The sequence below is a fragment of the Catharus ustulatus genome, chromosome 3, assembly GCF_009819885.2.
Source record: "Catharus ustulatus isolate bCatUst1 chromosome 3, bCatUst1.pri.v2, whole genome shotgun sequence".
Lineage (NCBI taxonomy): Eukaryota > Metazoa > Chordata > Aves > Passeriformes > Turdidae > Catharus > Catharus ustulatus.
Window position 1 is genome coordinate 62312308 of NC_046223.1, and position 21830 is coordinate 62334137.

At 38.7% G+C, this 21830-nt stretch overlaps 1 protein-coding gene across 5 annotated transcripts in view; it reads left to right on the plus strand.

The window, feature by feature from the left end:
* Window positions 1–21830, plus strand: part of ARHGAP18 (Rho GTPase activating protein 18) — a 96398-nt gene that overhangs the window by 31937 nt on the left and 42631 nt on the right. Inside the window, exon 1 of one of the 5 annotated variants that reach the window (XM_033056216.1) lies at window positions 4656–4723. The exons of the other annotated variants lie outside the window; for them this stretch is intronic. The gene's annotated coding sequence lies outside the window, so the exon portion shown is untranslated. Of the gene's footprint in view, window positions 1–4655; window positions 4724–21830 lie in introns of those variants that run through there. 5 annotated transcript variants of the gene reach the window in all.

Here is a 21830-nt window from a genome sequence, read left to right on the forward strand (position 1 = left end):
TTTGTTTGCAATCTGCTTGTACAGAGGGTATTCCAGGTCCCTGCTGTCATCACAGCAGTTGTTGTTCCTGACCTCTGTAACCTTTGTGTTTTGCAGTATTTGGATGGCTCAACACAATACCTTCATGTGTTGCTTTGCTTCTGTAAAAGCAGAACTATCTGCAGAGCAAAGATCTATGCCACTACAGCTGAATTCACAAAACCATTGCAGTCTTTTCATCGGCTACAGGTTTTGCATGAGCACAGTCTTCATGTGAATGCATTAGAAAAAATTTTCCTGCCTTGGGGTTGCCTGCTAATTTGAACAAAGCTCACTGTCCAATGCTTACCAACATCTTCAGGTAGAACTGACAGGCAACAAGGCATGAAGTTTCTTTATTTAGAATTGTTTTTGTGTCTTTTGTACTTCATAAATGTATAAATATAGAGTATACGGCAGATCTTTAATGTTTTGCTCAGTTACTGATGTATTAATCCCTGCAACTTGATCTACTGACAGCAAGATGTGGTATCCCAACATTTCCTGCTTCCTTGATTCTGGATTCCTGCTTCATGGGGTTCCCCATCTTCCAGTTTACACTTTACTTCTACATTGAATTTATCTTGCTTCTGCCTTTAGTTCTTGCTGTGTCTTGCCAACCCATTAAAAAACCCTCCTAGTGCCTGTTACCTGTGGTCAGCTTTCCACTTGATTTTATCTTGGTGGGCAAAGCAGATGATTCTCTTTGAGCCTTTGTTTCTTCAGTCGGAAAATCCTTTTTGTGACACTTTTCTTCAGCATTTTAGCATCTGTCCTTACATTTGCCCTCCTACTTTGCTTGTCCTTCACCCCCCAGCATGAATTACGTGCAGTACTTCAGTGCCAGTCTCAGGACTGTCACCAATACAGGTAAAATCACTTCCTTGCTACTGATTACCTCTTAAACCAATTGTGTATACTGCAGTTATGTCATCTTGTTTTTCCAAGAATCTTGGTAGAATTCCCTTCAATTTGCATGTCATTTTTGAGCTCTGTATCTCTGAAACTCTTTCAGTGCAGTCCTCATTGTGCAGACGTGGTCACAGCTTCTTGCACTTAGACATCCATTCAGCATCTGTCAGGATGATAAAACAACATTATTTCAAGAAGCCCAGTTCAGTAGGTGACTTAGATTATTTTATGTTGTGGGTGTAGATTTGATTTAATGTCCTTCACTATCAGGGCAAACAATCTATTGACTTCTATTTTGTGTCAGACAGACCCTTTAATAGATACAAACAGGTGTAAATCTGCTCAATCAATAGGGTGACATATCATAAAGGAGGAAAATTGGCCTGTATATAGGTTTTCTTTTTTATTTTAATAACACACAAAGTATTAGATGTCATGGTTGTCTAACTGTTAGGAATGGGACGCTTAAAGGCCTTTTGTATATTTTAATTATGGGCTTTCTCTTTTTTGCTTGAGTGTCTACACAAATCTGGATGATAATGAGTATAATGCAATATATTACTAGATGTGCTGTTATAAACATATAGACTTTATGCAAAACTGGTATGGAACTGGTCAGCAAAGTGCCAGAAGAGCTGTGCAAATCTGAACTTCAGTGTTCTAAGTGTGGCATAGTGGAATAGTTCTTTCTCTTTGATGAGCAGAACTGTTAAATTTGTTTGAGTAAAACTAATGGCATTTTGAGTCTGCTGATATTGGCACTAGATTAAAAATGTTAAACTAATACTATTGCTATTATTTTAGTAATTTTCTAACTGTTACTAGTGAAACAGGAGCTGAATGCTGTAAGGCTTTAAAAGGTTACTCGTACATATGCAGTGCCAGCACCTTTCTCTATTGTTGGTGCCTTTTTTCAGTGGAGTTACTAAAAGTGCACTTTTGGGTTTTTTTGTCTCTGAAACCCTAGAGCTGAAGGGAGGCTGTAATTACAGTAAGTGATAGAGCGAGGTCCCCGCTGTGAGTGTTGCAGATTTGGCTATGCATGACTCACTGGCTGTCGTTCCAGACTCCTCAGTAAATCTGCTTTGCCAGGGAACGAAAAATACCCTGCTCATAAGCTTTGAGTACTTGCAATGTGCCAACAGGCTATTTTGTGAGGGTTGCTGGTTTTACAATGAACCTGCTTCAGCCTTGGAGTTGTGGTTTCAAAATAATCATGTTCAGGCAGGGAATTTAAATATTTACAGCCAAATAAGTAGACAAATAAAAGAGGGTGGTGTTGTTCCTTAGTATTTGGATATGTAAAAAATAGACAGACTTGATTAATTCCTTAAATACAATTTTAGCCATCATTTTCTGAGGTATATTTCTGATGATATCGTGAGCAGCGTATGGGATGAACACCTCTGCACTCCCAAAAACGTCAAAGCCATTAACTTATTCTTTGGTTGTTATTTTGGGCTCACTTGTATTACATCAGAATAAAAGCGTGCACAGATATAGTTATGTACCTGGTCATATTTTCATGTGAGAGTGAGCTCCTCAGTATTCTCTCTTGTTCTGTGACTGTTCCCTGTCCTTCCTGATACAACATCCCAATCCTGTTAGACAAGAAATGATTTCTTGATAATTTCTGATGTTTTATCTGTCATCCTTCCACAATAGCCTTCTTTCTTAGGGAGGCTTCTTAGGCCAAAAGATGACAATAAAAATGTGTTAAAATGTTTCCTCCACAGGGTCCCCAGTATGCTTGGGGAACTTAAAATTATTTGGGGTGAAGTATTTACAGTGAAATATATGAGGAGGAGCAAATCGGAAAGTTTTAGTGTACCTAAAATAGTGATTGAAGGTATAGCATACATGAGAAAACAACAAAGTAAGAATAGTGTTGTCTTCAACAAATAAATAAATACCTTGCCATGCATACTCAGTGCCCAACTGTAGCAGAACAGTTAGCACTTTTGCTTGATTTAGCATCTGTATGAATCTTCAACTTATCGCTCCTTTTTCTTCCAGTCTAGCAGTCCCTAAACCACCCCAACAGCTTTTACCCTGGCTTTGGGAAATCAAATATTTTGAATTCATATCCCTATCTGAAAAACAAGAAAATAATTAGGGTGAAGCGTGAAAGTTGTTTGGTTGATGTTTAGCAATATGTGCTTAGTAAGGTGTATTGCTCAAGTTTTAGTGTTTTTAATTAGCTGATGGTTTTTAGCAGATTTTTATGTAATTGTTGGAACAATATTGGGACTCAAGGGCACTGATGAAGTATCATCTCTATCAAAAATTCTTTCTTTGCCTTTAATAAAACACAACAGCAAGGTCCAGGAGTATACTGTATCTAGAGATAGCAGGGAGTTTTGCTATGGATTGAGAAAGTCAAAGGTTAAATTTTAGCTGCACAAATAAAGCAAAAAGTTCTTGTAGGCTTGAGGTACCCCAGTAATTAATGTAATAATTGTGGTTATAGCTGTAGTTATGAGTTTGTGATTCCAGATACAAAGCAAGAGGCTTGGAACAAGCAGCTTTAGCTACTGAACAGAGAGGAAGCTCTGTCACTGCTGTCACACACACAGAGCTGTGGCTCAGTGGCCGTCACAGCAGGACACCAGAGGTGTGGTTGCCACAGGCCAGTGGAAGATGCTTTCTGTCTCAGCAGTTGCTAAGAGGATGAGATGTCCTACAGATCCATAGTGTACCTTCTGAAGAGTCTCAGCCTGCTTGTCTTTGCCACAGCTAGATAAGAGAATACTGATAATGGTGTTATCATTGTGGGAGTGGTCATCAGCATCCTTATAACTCCATCCAGAGGGTGGATTTTATTGTCCTGCTAAACTCATTTGGGTAGCTTGCCTGTGTTATCTTCTGAAAAACCTGTATTTTGAAAAGAGATAATATTTGATGAAACCTTTTCTTTCCTCACGGAGTGTTTCCTAAGGCTTGTTCTGAACCAGCAGAAGTTTTGATGTGCAGTGATGGTGGGTGCAGGTCATGATCATAGTAGCTGAGATAAATGGGTACTGAAAAGAGTGGGGAACACCACTCAAAGTACAATTTCTTTCCATGTCCCTAATATTTTTGTTACCCTGACATTGGCATTTCTGAGTTGACTGAAGTAGGTTGAGCTAGATTAACAAAAAATTCAACTCAAAGCAATACTTTTTGCAAGTGTTGTTTTTGGGTAGATTAGTTCCTTAATTTAACTCAGCAAGTTACTGCATCAGTGATGTGGCACAAGGGGAGTGAAGGAAACTCACAGGAAAGGGGGTTTGACAGAATCATCTGGCAATAGCCTACATCTCTGCCAGCTTAATGTGATCACTGTGGGGCTGTGATTTGACAATTTAACTCATTTTTATGAGTCTTAGTAGTGGCTATGACCACATCCTGTGACAGGCTCATTTGAAATAATTTAGCTCCATTGGTTCAGTTTTGCTGAGAAGATATTTGATGGCTTAACTTTGTACTGGCAGGTTTTTAGGCAGCTCAGGTACAGCTTGTCCTTTAACAATCACTCTGAAGCTGGTGTAAGTGTCATCTCCAGCTCATTTAGTCCTGATGCATTCTGCTCAGTGATTCAGTCATGTGCACGGCATCTACCTGCAAAAGGCAGGCTGTGATGTGAGAGCAGATCCTTGGAATCCAGGTGCATTGCACTGCAGGGAACACCTGCACTCCTCGTGCAGAGCTGCCCTTAACTTACCTTTTGCTCATTGTCTGCACGTGTCACTGTGCCGCCTGCCCCACTGAAAGAAACAAAAGCCCAGCTTGGATTCCCACAGACTTTAATAAGGTAAATAAAAGTGCAGTTTCTAAATTATGGTTGGTCATCCACTGATAAGCTCTTAAAAGCTTGCTGATCTGTGCTTTATTTAAACACACCTTTCTTTGCTCTGAACTTTGCACTAAAGAGATTGCTTTGGTTTCTTAGTGCCCAAGGTAGTGCATGAAAACAGTATTGGGAATGAGAAGTATGGTCAGAATAGCTTGCATGATTTCCTATAGGAAACAGAATTTAACTTTGAATTTCAGTAATATTTTCTAGTTTGAGTCAAAAAAGACCAAGATATTAAATATCAAGAATATTTTACAAATATAATTGTTAATATTATCTACTAATGAGAATGTCCAAACATCTGTCCAGTGCCTGTCTTCCCTTTTCTGAAAAGGGTATTTACACTGTCATGCTTGTTCTCCTTTGAGGTGAAAGCTAAGAAAGAGACTGTATTTGTTTGAACTCCTTACTGTGGATGGTACATACAAGAACAAACTAACATAGTATCTTTTTTTTCTCCTAGTAAGTAGGATTTGCTTATGAAAGTTTATGGGAAACGATGAGCTTTGTGCTGTGAAAGCTAATATTTGGCACTTTGGACTTGAAATTAGAAAACAGTTTATGAAGATGTATGGTATAAAAATTCATGTGATTTGTCACAGTCTTTAGGTTTTTTTGCTTGACGTGATAATTTCAGAAAGGTTTGTCATCCTGTATTAGGGAGTATAAGGAACACATTAATTTACATATTTTTGCTCCTGTCTGTTTGCAGAACTATTTGATATAGATCTCAGTAAACACAGACCTCAGTACAGCTTGTTAAAATTTCTCTTAATTTCAAATATATATGTAAACTTAATCTCTGACATTCAGATTAGGCATAAATTGAGTTTTGGTTGTATGATTTTACAGAAGTTGCTAAGTGAGATCGGATTAGTGAGCAGGTGAGAGTTAGCCAGGGGGAAAAGATGCATTGGAGCCAGACTGTTGGTCAGCACAGGGCTGTGCCAGTGAGAAGTGGGCCATGGGACAAGATGGAAGATGAAATGTGGTGGCAAAGCACTCAGCATAAGCAACCTTAAATGACAGTTTTTTCAAACCTTTCAAGCTGAGTACTGTGATCTCAGCTTGTGTGTAAAAGTTTGTAGGAGCCTGGAACCAGATTCTCTGCTATCTTTTAGCAACAAGAGTGTTCCTTCCTTTATGAATGCTGGATTTCCTTCTGGAAAACAGATTACTGGGCTGTGCTGAGTGGTGGCACATCTCCTCTGCACTGTGCTCAGACTGCTCAGCACCGGCATCAGCCCATCAGACAGCTGTTTAGCTGTATTAATAAGAATTGGAGCCTAGGCTAAGAAACCTTCCCTTCATCCTACCTTGGTCTTAAGCTTTCTGGTTTAATTTTTCCCCCCGTGTGTGGCAGGGTGTGGACACAGGTGCGCAACCTCTGATTCTGGACAAGATTGGTGCCTTTCGTATTGTGCTGTGCTGTGTTAGTCTCCTGAGGTATTTTGAGCCCCTATTTCTTTCTCACTTTCCAAGTTTTGTCACATAAATATAAAAATGTATGAAGTATAAAAAATTACAAAAGGCATGAAAATATAATTCAATTTTGTTCCAAAGGAGCTTCAATAGTTAAGAAATATTTCTCCACGTAGATTATCTTGCACAAATCAGTAGGAAGAGATACTGTTCTTATTAAATAGAAGAATCAAGGTTACATCTACTGTCCTGTTTTAGCTAGGAGGGAGTTATTTTTCCTCTTAGTGGCTGGCACAGTGCTGTGGTTTAGAATCAGTACAAGAATAATGTCAGTAATGCATTGATGTTTCAATTGTTGCTCAGTAGTGCTCACTGTAGGTTAAGGGCTTTTCAGTTTCCTGTGCTCTGCCAGCAAGCAGGTGAGTGAGAAGCCAGGAGAGAGCAAGGCCAGGACAGCTGACCTGAACAGGACAAAAAGATATTCCATAGTACAGAGTGCCATGTTCAGTATATATACCGGGAGGAGTTGGCCGGAAGGAGCTGATCGCTGCTCAGGTATGGGCTGCGCATTGGTCAGTGGGTGGCAATCAACTGTATTGTGCATCACTAGTGTTTTCCATTGTGTTTTTACTCCATCACACTGTTGACATGAGAAAATATTCTCTGTTTCTATTTCAGTTGACATTACCTTACTTTTGAAGGATTCTGGAATTGTTAAACATGTTTTGTACTTATATGTACTTATACTTTTTTTCTGGTGCATTACTTATTTTTTTTATTGACAGATACATTTATGCCAGTATAGTCTTTGCATCATTATTGAATGATTTTCTGTCTGGTGTTAAGAACTTCTAGTCACTTGTCTGTAGTTTAAGTTACAGCAAGATTCTTCTGAAGACTGATAAAATTGATCTGAGTCAAAATATTAATATGAAGTTAGATTTTTTTACTTAAGGTGGAAAATTAAAACTCTTTGGGTAAACATATCCTAAAAGCATAAGATATTTTTGCAAGTAGAATGAATACTTTGCACAGTAACTAGAGAGGGAATTGTAGCATTTTTTATTGTTATTTATTATACTATATGTTATATTATTATACTATATTTAATAGTATTTTGTTGTACATTTTTATTGTTTGGTTGTGAGCCTTGTTGTTAGCTAGCCAGAGATGAACCTTTGTCCCATTTCAAGCTGCTGCTCTCTCAAGAAACCATTGCTAGGACTTAAAACAAGAAAATTACTTAAAATAACTCCCAACATACCTTGTCATCTTCAAGACAAAGACTTTAATTTAATGATATGGGAGCTGCCCTGGAGCTTACCTCACTAGCTCTGGAGGTGTAGAGCATGTGTTTCCCAGGTCTTTTTCCTGATCCCTTAATACAATATATATGATAGCAGTCTGCCTGGGTGAAACTGTAGCTTGACAATTTAACCTCAGAAAGTCCACCATCACCAAAAGCTTTTCAAGCTTTGGGAGTCCATGTTTGCTTCCAGCTGATTGCCATCAGAGAAGAATGTGAGAGTGGGACTACAGTGAGTTGTTGTGGGATGTTCAGCTGTGCCAGGCTGCTAACAGGAGATTCATACCCATTTAGTTTCTTAAGGAGGGAGTTTGTGACCCTAAGAGCAGAAGAGAATATTGCTTTGTGTTTTTCCATTATGGAGGATCCCTCATGCCAGAGGTTTTGCCTTCTCAGAGCATCTGCTTTGCATGTTTGTCACCAACCTACTGCTGTGCGGGTGGGAGTTTGCCTGTTTGTTATCTGCCTGAGTGAGCTCTTCATAACACTGAGGAAATTGTTAAAATTAAGGAGCATGTTCCTTCAGCCAGGTACACCTGGCTGGCCCTTGATTCTCTGGTTTGATAGTTTGGAAGAAGGGTGAGGTGCCTGGCATATCCAGTTATGGCAGGCTAGTGGGCAGATATGACCCTGTATGCTCTGCTTCCCTTGAAGGATGCCTTGCAGTAGGATGCATTAGGATACTAATTACCTCTGGGATTAAATGGGATTAAGGAAAAGCTAATTACAAGGTCCATCTCAAGTCCTTTGTACTGTTCTGGGAATTCAAGTCCTCTGCTGTGTCAAGATTAATGACCAATATTTTTTGGGAAGTGGCTTAACTACTCAAAAGATGAGTGTGTTACTTTGGATGTCTGCTGGTGGAAGAAAACCTGGCTGTTGACTCGAGGTGCAGTGCTGAGGTGATGCCGATGCTGTTTCTATGGATGTAGACTCATCACTATTTCTGAATAAGGAATTATTCTCTGCTGTGGCCTCAGAGAGTTAACTTTTGCACTGGGCTGGTGGCATGATTCAGTTGTGTGTTTAGTTGGCTCTACTCAATGTTGTCACATGATCCTCTGAGAGTCCTGGTAGCAACTTCCCATTTAATCTCTCATAGCAAAGAGACACCTTTGCCCTTCCCTTGAATTGGAGTGGATGTACAACAGGCTGGCTGCCTCACTGCTTGTGGTGACTCGGTGGAGCTTGCCGGTAAGGATGGGGGGATCCCAGGATCTGGCACATGGCTGTTTTGGGGTGTGGATTTAGACTGCTCCAAGAAGTGTTGCCCTTGTGTGAGGTGAGGTGGCCTGGAGATGTCGTGCTTGGGGGCACCCCCTGGGGCACTCTGAGGTTGCACAGGAGTCCAGCTTGTGTGAGCAAAGAAGGAACTGGAGCCAAAGCACTGCTTTGGCACTCTTGGTGAAGAGGCAGCTTCATTACCTCATTGTTTAAAACAATAGTGTATCTACTGGTAGTAAAGGTCATATTTATTCTAAGAGGGCATTGTACAAATAATTCTAACTGATTTACTTCCAAGTGAGGTGCCATGAGACAACAAAAAAGGGAAAATTAAGTCAGTTGCTCAGCGGGCACAGTCAATGAAAATATCCCTAAATTCTTCACTGGGCTTGCCTGACCTTCAAAGATGAAGGAGATTAGAGCAGGTCTGGTATAAACACTCAACAAGGGTGGCAGAAGCTGTAAAGTACACACACCAGTTTTGCATTTAGAGAACTGAGAATTGAGAAAATAGTCTAATTTAGGTATATGGGCATTTGTCCTTCTTTGAAAATTTCCTTTTCATCTTTATGTTAAAATGTGTTGTAAATTTCCTGTTACAGAGTTTCTACATCAATTGCTATTGCTCTGTTGACTTTCATTGTAGGTTTTAAACCCTTTTCATGCTGACAAGTGTGTGATTACATTTCTGTGTCAGTCTGTCAGCACTTCTATAGTTCTTTACAAATGACTTTGTCCAGGTGCTTTATTTTGGCAAAGGAATTATTCTTTATCCTCTGAGATAGAATTGGATACTTATATGATCAAATATTTCTTGTATCCGCATAAATTTTTAAGAATGCAAGTGTGCATTTTTATTGCCACCAGTATTACAAAGGAGCTTACTTAAATACCTCTGATAGGAAGGGACTTAACTGTGTCATTGTGCCTGAGCTCAGAGGATGTCTTTGTCCGCCAGCTCTGGCCCAGAGGTGTACAGTCCCCTCATCACCTCCCCTTGCTGGTTCCCTAATTTTTAGGGTATGTGGGTGCTCCTTCAGTGCTGGAAAGCCAGCAAGATGCTGCTCAGTGTGGTGGTGTCATGAGCGCTGAGGACAGGACAGAGCAGTCAGGCATTGCAGCTGGGCAGGGGGCACTGAAGGACTTGTGGAGTGCCCTGCAGTTTCTGCTCTGGTTTGCCTCACACCTGGTTCCCTGTGCTGCCTGGAAATATCTCTGCTCTGTGCACAAGGTCAGGCCCATTCTGAGTGCCTTCCCTTCCTCCACCCACCTATTCCCTGCTCTTTCTCCCCAAACTGCTGTCTTAGGTCACTGTCATAATACGATGTTTTCAATTTAATTGAAATGGAGTTTTCATAAATGACTTAATATTGCATTCAGCAAATGTTTTTTTTATTTCCCTGTGTACATATTATATCGTATAAGAACATATGGTATTCATTTGTAGATGTGTCTCATAATGGGGAGTGCAGCTGTCTAGCATGAGGAGCTTGGTCCTGTAACCAAAAATCATGGATAGCATTACTCACGAGTACTTTAACATTGCTCTTGTTTTTCTGTACACAGTGTGTGTACTCATGGCAAAAGAAAATATAGATTTGTATTTATAGAAGCATCTGCAGATGGATTGTGCCTTCAGGTTTAATGTGTTACATGTGAAGTATTGTATTTCATTTTCCTTGATTGTTACTGGGATCTGTAATTGTAGCTACTTAGTGTTACAATAGGCGCTATTTTTGCCCTGTTTATGCAAAGGAGTATGTCTGAAGTTAAAGGTGGGGATAGAACCTCTAAATTCATGGGGAGAAGTAAGATTACAATGTCATTTTTTACTTGCTGGCAGTTAGCCCTCCACTGAAGTATTTTGTTTGGGAATGCAGAGTAAGAATTATGGATAATATTAGTGATGCAATAATGTCAAAAAGCCAGATTCATGTTGTTTTATATAATTGATAATACATTTCAAAATAGACTGATATCTTTTTAGAACAGTTATCACAGAGAATATTATCAGCTGAGAAACCACATAGGGTGCTGCATGTTAATTTAGAAACCAATATCTTTCATGTTTTTCAGATGTAGGTAAATAAAGGGATGTCGGTTAGGGAGGAAAACAAAGATTTTCCTAAATAATTTGTATTAAGAGACATCAACTAGATAATTTGCAAATCTAAAAACAGACTTTTTTTTTACTACCTTGTATTTAAGATAGAAATATTAGAATTCTTGCAGACCCCATCTGCATCCTCTTTGATGAGTGTAATTTAAACAAAGTTGGTGAGAGCTCTTCTGGTTTTCTCTCTCTTTTTCTTTTTCTCATTTTACTAGTAGCACTTTTTCAGCTGCAGAGAAAGTAGTGATAGTCATATTTCCCTTTCTGACCAGACTTGTACAATCCCTCTTGCTGCCTTAAAATATGACAGCAGTTTCCCCTGACCATATTAAGTTTTCATGCACTCACTGCCTAGGTACCTGGAAGGGAGACTACACCATAAAAAAAAAAAAAAAAAAAAAAAGTCACATTTAACATTTAAGAGCAAAGAACAAAAAAATAGAATACTGATAGTGAAAATGAGAAACAAGGACTACATGTGTGAAACTGATCAAATAATAATAAAATACATATAAGATTTTTTTTTTAGGGTTTTTCATTTTGAATTATTGTTTCTGTTAAATGATCGCTATTTAATTTGCATGTTTTGTTTATTTTTTCTTAATTTCCAGTGTTCATTTGTTTTCCCTCTGTTGTTTGGTTTGTATTATGTTCTTTTTTTTCCTCCTCTCCTGGAACAAAACAAAAGCTCTTTTAAATCTTTTCTGTGAAAAGATTTCTGTATTCAAGCCCTGGTGCTTATAGTTCATGGACAGGTAGCACAGTAGTGAACCCTGTGGTAGGTTACAGTCCAAACTTGCACACAAACACATCTCTATATTCAGACTGGTAGCTCTACATCTGTATTTTTAATTTGTAGGTGAAGGGACATACCTATGCGTACAAGTACCAGCAAAACTTTTCAGAGGCCTTGGTTGAAAAAACCCCACATTTTTATGCTTTTTCTGCTGGTGTTCATAAAACAGATGTGGCAACACAGGGTGAGAGAGAAAAATAAAATCTGTGATCCTGAGCTACTTCCTGCTTGCTTGATTACCTACTGACATTTAAGAACTACCCAAGAAAAATGAGGAGGGAAGCAGTATATTAATGTAATTTTGTTCTGTTTAATGAGTTCCTTGCTTTGTCATAGGACGAGAAACCTTTGGAAGTGCTGGCTAGCATAGCTTACAGAGCACAGATTGGCATGGGTCTGCAGTACTCTTACTGCAGACAGTTCAGCTGTTGCACCCCAGGAACAGGTATTGCCCAGGAATATTTGCTTAGAGGAAGGAATTGGATGGGGAAGGAGACATTGCAATGACTCACAGCTTTAGCAGTCGCCCTGAAACATGAAAAGTTAGGATTGCGGCTGAGAGCAGTTTTCAGCATCTGTACTTTTGCTGGGGTGGGAATGAGCTTCTCTACTGCCCTCTTTGTGCAGTGGGTCTGTGGGGAGGGGGTGTGGAGGAAACAGCTGGATGAGGGCACTTATGCATTGCCCTTTGCTCCTGCTGTGGCACGCCCTACCTGCCTCCTAGTAAAGGAATTTCTCAGGGCAGGTTTGCAATGGGCAGCATTGTCTGTTAGCTCCTCTGGCAGTAGGTGAAATCCCAGCCACCGCTTTTGAAGCTGTTTGTAAATGCCACTTATGCTGAGCCTGAGCTAAGCCCAGATGGTCCATTCCTTGCAGCATCCTTGAGGTCTCCCTCCCTCCTATCCCCTTACCTTTGAGCATCTCTCTGATGTTTTGCTTCAGAACAGACCTGTATCCTCCAGAGCCGTTGAGTGCTGGCCCACCTTGCACGTGCTGCTCTCCTCAGCGCTTCCTGCTTCCTCCTCTCCCTCTCTTGTCCAGCTTCTCTGAGATCAGTTTTATCTGCTTTGTCTTACTGGGTCTTTGTTAGTGGTTTGTTTGGACAATGAAAGCTGTTTCCTTACAAAACATCTTTAGATTCCTGCATGAATTTCCTTGTATGGGAATGCTCATAAAAATTCATTTGCAATTTATTCTGAATGTAAGGATTATATTGTAATAAATTGCCTATGAATGCATGCCAATTCCCTTCAAGCATAAACAAAATTGCTGAATTGTGCTGTAAGCCATATATTTGCAAGTAACAGGGTTATAGGCCTAACTAAGAGGTCCTTTAAAATGGTAAGAGCTAATGATTTTAGAGAGCTAATTGCTTTTAAAGGCACAAAAGTAACCCCAGTATCATTTCATGGCTATAACTGTACTAAATGGTCTTCACATTTGCCAGGATATCTTAAATCGGGTTTTGTTGCCATGCTTATTTTTTCCAGTGTGAAAAGAAAAATAAATTATTTAAATCTTTCCTCTCTGCCTCTGAATAATGGAATTACAAATACTGTATCTGTTTCACTTCCTGGTTTATCCTCTTTGATATTTGTGGAGCCTGAAGTGATCTCACATAGGCTTTATTCTCTTTTTTGGGATAAGATTAGTTCCAATGGTTCTCTTGGAAGATTACAGAAAAAAGTGTACTATTAAAATGTGTGTGTTATATGCTTGAGTATTTTCCCCATAATCAGCATGAGGATGGTTTCAGGGAACATATTTTGTGTACATTTTTGTCATTGATATGAATTGCAGAGAATGAAAAGAATCAAAATTGCGAAGGCAAGACATCTGTGCCCATATGAAGCCAGGTGATATAGAAGGCATTTGGAAGGAATGAGAAAGGTCGGTCAGTTAACCGTGGGACAGAGCCAAAAATGTGACAAAGGAGATTCATATGAGGCCCTTCCTTTTCTTATTTTCCTAGCTGTAGGCAATTTTTATTTTTTTTTTTTACTATAGCTTTAAATGTAATTAGGGTTGATTACAAGGGAAATATACTGAGTGTTTGTTGAGTTTGGAAATTGACTTCTGTTTTCATTCAGTGGGACTTGGGACAGGGTGAGCAGTTCCAGCTTTTCCATAGGCGTGCATGATTTACAAACCAGCTGCTAATGTGGTGCCACTTTGGTTATTTTACCTATACAGATCACCTTCATTCCATTGTTCCCTTGTTTAACCTTCTGGTGGATTTTGCTCTCCCAGGAATAGCTGGATTTCTGAAATGTGTGTTTTTAGAGCAGAAATTGATATGTATGTGCAAAAAATGGGAATGTGAATCCTAAGCCTCTAAGAGTCTTCATTCAAAGAATTAAGAGGGTCAGAATGTCATGACCAGAGACAATGCAGGCAACTTCATTCTGTCAGTGCAGAAGTAAAACCAGTAATGATTTCTTTTCATACTTCTCAGTTTAGCTAGATTGTGATAATTTCATTGAAAGTCTGATAATACATTATGTTGTGATGTTTTTGGGTTTTAAATAATCACCAAATCTGAGTCCTTGAGAATCACTTTTTTCTGAAAGAAACAAGCAGGCTTCTGCATATTATGGTTGTAGAATAAAGATAAAAGCATGCATTGAATTGAACAGCTTGGATGCTGGAATGCAGCAGTACCTCCAAAACCAAGGAAACAGAGCTGGTGCAGTCATTTTGTGGGGAGAGGCTTCATGGCTGTACTTGCTAGTCCTGAATTCTTTCTCGCTTTGTGTGGAGTGGAACAAGGTCATGTTTTTCCTGAAACAACCTGAGGTGGCTTAGCAAATAACTCCTTTGGCAGCTGTTCAAAAGTGTATATGTTAAAGTTCTAGCACCTCTTTTGTTAATGAATCATTTCACATCATACATCATACTTGGGGTGCCAGTGATCTGTATCAGAATCACAGAATATACTGAGTTGGAAGGGTCCCACAAGGATCATTGAGTCCACTCCTGGCCCTGCACAGGACACCCCAAGAGTCCCACCATGTGCCTGAGAGCATTGTCCAAATGCTTCTTGAACTCTGTCAGGCTTGGTGCTGTCACCGCTTCCCTGGGGAGCCTGTTCCAGTGCACAGCCACCCTCTCAGTGAAAAACCTTTTTCTGATACTTAAGCTAAAGCTCACCTGACACAGCTTCAGGCCGTTTCCTTGGGTCTTGTCACTGGTCAGCCCAGAGAAGAGATCAGCTTTTTCTTTTCCCCTGACAAGGAAGTTGTAACTGCAGTGAAGTGTCCCCTCAGTCTCCTCCAGGCTGAACACACCTAGTGACCTCAGCTGCTCTCCATATGGCTTCCTCTAAGGGCCCTTCACCATCTTTGTTGCCCTGCTTTGGATGCTCTCTAATAGTTTACTATCATTCTTATACTGCTGTGACTGAAACTGCACACAGTATTCAAGGTCAGTTTATTATTCATTTTAGATAGAGTATGTAAATTCATTAGCTTACCATAATTATAATTTATGTCATTGGAAGGGGAGAACAGAGTCCAAATGGCTGTGTAGGAACATGAGCTCCTGTCAAAGGAAATATCGTGAAATATTTTAATCTTCTTAGAAGTGCTGCATATAGTTCAGGCAGATTAAGTTTTGGCATCGTATCTGGAATCTGCCGTTTCTGGTGCAGTGGATTGGAATGTTAAGTGTAATAGCCTGTGCCATTGCCACAATTTCTTTTCTCTTTTCTTCAGCGACAGGCTGGGTTTGGGAAAGTAGTATGGTTATGTGCACGAAGGTGAAAAAAAAATCTTATATAAATAGTAACAAGGATGTGACTGGAAGAAATGCAGTGCATATATATATATATATATGTATATAAAACTTTTTAAACTTAGAGTTTGGCAACCCTAATTTTGGCCTGTTTTGAATTTATTATTCATGGGGGGGTTTAAAATGCCAGTTGATGAGGTTTTCTGGATTTTTGGTTTTGTTGGGTTTTGGTTTTCTTTTTTTTTGTTGTTGTTGTTAATCTCCAGAGCAGTTTTGAGCAGGTATTAACAGCAGCTGATGGTATTACAAAAAATCCTGAGAGACCTGATTCTCTTTGCTCAGCCTTTTTATGCTCATTTAGAAAGTGAGTACTGTTTTATACCTTCTCTGCAATCACTTTGTACTCTTTGGAAAGAAAATAGAGCTTTGCCTCAGTTCCTACTTCTCTGGCTTTTACTTGGAGCTTAAGAGGGATTTTGGGGAAGTTTGATTGTATTTGACATTCAAAATGTTCCATAAGGTTACAGAGTAGCCAAGATGAAACTATTCAGTGTGGCAGTGAAGGGATGCTAAGTGTCGCTTCATGAAAAAATCTGTAAATTATGTTACTTCATTACTGTTATGTTTCCCATGTGTGATTCTTTTGAAAAGATTAAATTGCAGGAGAGTTTGCAGTCAGTCATGGAAAGAGTAAATGTCACAAAAGGTAGAAAAGAAAGGATGCATCTGTTACAACAGGTGACAAGATTTAGGAGATAGAATGAAAAGCAGCCGTACAAGCCCAGACTGATTTTTCTCTAATGCCTTGTAAAAGCTATGAAGCACTTTAAGGTGGTAAGAAATATTTTTGTATTATTCTGGACACCAAATGTCCAGACTTAGTCTTGCTCAAAGGTTATGTATTACTTATGAAATCTTGTGCTACTGGCTTTTGTTTGATGGGAGGTTTTAACTATCAATTAAACCTCTTTTTAATATGTTAAGTCTTGTAAAAAGATGACATTTTCATTTTCAAAAAACAATTTTTCTTCTTTTAGGTAGTGTCACTAGTCTGTGGCTTTATGTATAATTCACTTATTTAGGACAACCTGCTTTGATGGCCACATCAATTCAAATTTGATTTTTTTTTTAAACAGAAGACTGAAAAATGCTTAAAACTCCACTGCAAAATGCTGGATACTGTGTGAAGGGGTGGTGTGTCAAAAGTGTCTCAAACATTGGCTTGAAACTACTAGAATAACTGATTTGGTAATAAAAAAGCTCTACAGCTTTTCCTAGAAATTGTGAAAAATCAGGATGCCCTTCTGGTAGGGACTATGGCTGTAGGAAAGTCTGGCAGTCACTTCCCAGCCAGTGATCCAGCCAAGAATGGGGAGCTGAAGGCATGCAACTCCTGCAGCCATTGAATTACAGCTTGATTAATTCAGTTAAGAAGTTTTTGCATCTTGTGGGGCTGCTTGGGTTCCTGAAAGGAGGGGAGGGATGGGGAGAGCTCTGGGTTTAGGAACTTGACTTATTCCCACACTTCTTGTAGCTCAGCAGTCAGGATGAGAAGTGGGACAGGAGATCATACTGTTTCCTTTTCCTTGTCTGCTTAGTTTTTAGACTAGACAGGACTTAAGAAGTCCTATATTTCTGTTTAAGAGTACAGCATCTCATGGATGTGATTACTCAGCAAATAGTTTTCAAAATGAACCAGTACTAGTACTCATAGGCATTTTTTTGATTGTTTCAATCTAGCTAGACTTTGTACTAACTAAACTTAAAATTACTTACACAGATTACTGTACTTTGTAACTCCTATGTCAACAAGATAATTGTTCTTGAGAGTGCTGTTTTATTTATAGCCACAATGCTGGAGTCAATCACAAACCCACAACAGCAAAGCTTCCTTTCATCTGTCTTGCAGTATGCCATGGGGGCAGATCTCAATCTTTAACACTCAATGGTCCAGTGGTGAAAGACTCCAGAGATCTGAGAATTATTCTTGTTTCTGTCAGTGATTTACACCATGAGTTCAAACAGCAGGCTTCACCTCTCTGAGCCAAGTACCCACCCCTTTTTTCTCCCCCTCTCTTGTGTGTCTTGTGGTGAAAAGGTTAGCACATCTAAGTGTGTGTTGGTGTGATGTCCAGAATCAGTGAGCCTCATTATCAGCTCAAGGTATGGCTGCAATAATACCAATAAATAGCTTTTATGACTCTCTTTGCTTGGACAATTCAGAAGTTGCTCCTGTAATGTAGCTGTAGTCAAGATATCTTTTTTGTTGTTTTGTGTAACTCTAAGTAAAGTGCTAGTTTATTGCAGTGCCAGAAAATGTGTCTGAAGGGCAGCAGTGCTCAAGATGTTGCCTGTACAAGAATTCCAGCAGCAATGGAAAATGGCTAGGATTGAAAGACACTTTTAAGGCCAAACATTGTATTTTCAGTGTACAGCTTTTAAGGAGATGTAATAGTTCAATTTGACATATAATTACATCAGTTGATGTCTGGAGAGACAATCAGAAGTGTAAAAGCCAGAAAACTCATGGTTTAAGATAGAGACAGTTTAATGGGGAAAACAAAAGCCATGCGCACAAGCAAAGATAAACAAGACATTAATTCCCTGCTTCCCACAGGCAGGCAGGTGTTCAGCCATCTCCTGGAGAGCAGGGCCCCATCACATGCAGTGGTTACTTGGGAAGACAAACTCCATCACTCCAAATATCCCCTCCTTTCTCCTTTTTCTCCCCACTTTATATACTGAGCATGATCTCAGACAGTCTGGAGTGTCCCTTTGGTTAGTCTGGGTCAGCTGTCCTGGCTGTGCCTCTTCATGACATCCCTGTTAGCATGGCAGTATGAAAAGCAGAAAAGGCCATACCATAAAAACAATAACAAAATAGCGATGACAAACTCCTCCATATTATTAACCCCCTGTTCAGCACAAATCCAAAACAAAGCCCCATCATAGCCACCATGAAGAAAATTAGCTATCACAAACCCAGCACACTTAATAAGGCAATTTTTTTTTTCCTTTTACCGGTGTTGGAAATTGGCTGATAGAAACAAATACTTGGGAAACACTTTGTCTTGAATTAAAAACAGTGTTTGAAACTCTCATAAGTATTGTTTGGTATCTGTGGAAAAGGACCATATTTGCTTAACCCCAAAGAATTGAATCCAAATTAAGATTAGACCCAGTAATTAAATTAAAGGCCTTTTCCCTGTTGCCCTCATGACACATTTTATAGGTGTGAAAATTTTTATGCAGTAAAGATCCAGGCCTGAATTTTGAATTCCAAAATTTGGAAAAAACAGGTAGAAAAAAGGATCCTGTAGAGAAATTCCTAAATTGTTGGCTGAAAAGGTGTTTCCCTCTCCTCCCTTTCACTTATTTTTCATCCATCATTGCATTTTGTTCCAAGAAGAAAATAACAGATTCTAGAAACTGGTGTCTTTCTGCTTCATACTTGTACAGTATTTAGTAGCTGAACCTTGTCCTTTCTTAGAGCCAGTGAGAATTCCCATTCCTGCAATAAGCCTTTTAGAGGAGCTGCACATCTCTTTTAGAAATGTTAATCTTTTATGTTTGGTTCAACAGTATGTTTGGATTTCCTAGTTTTTATGACCATGAGTATCCTTGCATTTAGAATTTCTGTCTTTCAGTATATTTGCACATCTAATACATGCATACACGTATGTATAGTGTATACCATACAATTTTGGTGCCTATACAATTATGTTTTTATGATGTTGAAATGTTATATTCAGATCCAAAATTAGTGGTTAGCGCTACAAAAATGACAAAGATCATGTTTTTTCTCATCACTCACTGTTTTAGAACACGAAATAGTCCTTCATTTTCAAAATGGGATTAAAAGAACAAAATTAGCTTTCTGCAAAGTGAATTTATCTGAAATGCCAGTGGAAGTGCACCTTATGAACTGATTCATCTCGAGCTGTTGTAGTTTACACATGACAAATATCAGTTATGAACTGCTAAAAAGGCAGTGAAACAGATGGGAGATTTAGTTTTCACAGGGAAAAAGATAAGGAATAAAGACAGCTGCACTGTTATAAAATGACTCGATGAAATCAAAATCAGAGTGACAGAACTGGAAAAACGAGCACATTGTTATTATGACATAAATCAATGATTAATGTAAAGAGTCATATTTTCTTCAAGGCTGAGAAAGGACAGTGTTGGTCATGAAAGGAAAGGCTGTGAAGAAAACATTTTGGTGCCCAAAAGATAGGCTGGAAATAAATCCCCATAGATTGGTGTCTATAGAGCAGATAATTGTTTATTGCAGCATTGGTGAGGGGGATTTCTCCACCTAACTCGCCCACCCTTGTCAAGTGCTATGGTGTATTTATACAGTAAGTTTTGCTTAATTTCATATGTAACTATAACATCATCTCATACGTGCCAGAACTAATTTACAGAGCATGAGCTCATGGTTATTGGATAGTTCTTTTGCACTGTGCTTGTGCCTCCCCAAGTCAGACATTATCAGGGGTCTTTGATGAAGGCTTCTTCACATCTGAACCTTGCAACTTTGTCTTCAGAGCACGTGTAGTTATGGTGTTCCTTGGCCTGTCTGGTCTTAACTGGCCTAAATTCTTTGTTTTGTGGCTAAATTGGCTTTACACTTGCCAATTTTTCATTAGTACTATACTTACCTATCTCTGAAGCTATCCACCTGGCTAGTTTTTTCTTCTTTTTTTGTCTATTCAGCATTAAGCAACTAATTAAGCACATACTAGCCATTTCATTGTATAAAAAGTTAATTATATGATGTTATATAGGTAAAAAAGTTATTATTCAGGTTATATAGGTATCAGGTTATATAGATATATAAAACGTTTTGATTTAGGTTATATTGATATCAGGTTATATAGATATATTAGGTTATTATTGGTATCTTACAACTCAAGCTATATAAGCACGTTTTAACTTGGATCTAAGTTATATAGGCATCAATTTGCACACAGTTCTTCTCCTTTAAGTACTTGCCACAACATGACGCACATCATTATTTAGTAAAGTAACCCAAATATGTTTTTTTTTCCCCTTGTATGTGTAATGAATGATGTTCATTACAAGAATTGTTTTTAATGGCTCCCTTCTGGAAGACCTGGAGTGCTTTGTCTCACATCCTTGATGTTTCCAATAAAAAAAAAGTATCTCTGGTGGGTGAAACAAGAAGATTAAATCTGGTAAAATACTGCAATAACTATATTGAAGAATGAAGAATTTATACCTGGGGGCTCTGTTTTGTACTGAGATAAACAAGCAAAAATCTCATTGGCTGCAAAGGTCAGTGTCTGAGTATCAGAGGTCAGAACTGACTGTGCCATCTGGAAATGAGTAGTGCACTGCTCCCTGTAAAGCTATTTGAAGAGTAAACTATTTACAAGTAAGTGGAAATAGATGTTAATAAGATTTTAATGGAGTTTGAGTGTGTTGTTCATGAAGACAATGAAAATATGAGTTTTTTGGGCATGAAGAAACTGCTGGAGAGTAAGCTTACTATTTAGTAATCTGAAATGCTTGAAAATTGCTTCAAGTGACTGTGTGTGTTAGCAGTACCTTACATTTTCTAGGGAGAAAAGAGATCTCCTCTAAGATACTTGTGAAAAGCAGCTGCATTTTTCAAATACTAAACACTTAAACTGGATACCTGAAAACAACAATGTACTGGAGAAGTAATCTATTTTCTGCAACTGCAGTAATAATTTTTTTCCTAATGAACCATATTTATTTCCTGCTGATAGGTTTTTGGAAAGCAGTTTTCTACAAAATTTCAAAGTTTGTAACATGAGGCATTTAAAATACTTCTAAAATAATTTTTTAATGAGTCTATAAATTGGCATTAATTATTTTTGAAAAGATCTCTCAAATTCCTTATACTATTATTACTAAGACTGATTACTTTTCCTCTTCTCTCTATTGTTCTTGCCTTAATGTTTCCACCTCTACATTTCTATTGTGCAATATACAAGTGCTTACTGAGGATAAGTTTGGAGAAGGATTGAATTTTGTGGAAAGTAACAGTAGAAAACTCATGTTCTTGCTTTGCCAACAGATAACTAAAAAAAAAAATCTTAATTGGCAGCCTATTTTTCCATATGCTATGAAATTTAATTTTTTTTCTCTTCTCATCTACACCAAGCCTATGGTATGAGGATTATCCTCATTATCTTTGAAAGGTCCTGTTTGTGCCTTTTTGTTGACAGAGATGAAGAGGCCTGGAGCCATTGCTGTGCAGATTATGCACCGAATACTGCTTCACCAATATCTTTCTCTGGTGGAGTATGCAAGGCAAGAAACCTTGAACCAAATGAAGTGAAAAAAAGATCTGATCTGCTCTGTCAGCTGGAGCTTTACCAGCTGCTCTCTCCAAGCCTGAGCCTCTCTCTGTCCTAGTCCACGAAATGTGAATTGTGGCTATGAACAAATGCAGGTGACTTTGGAGTGTTTGCAGTCT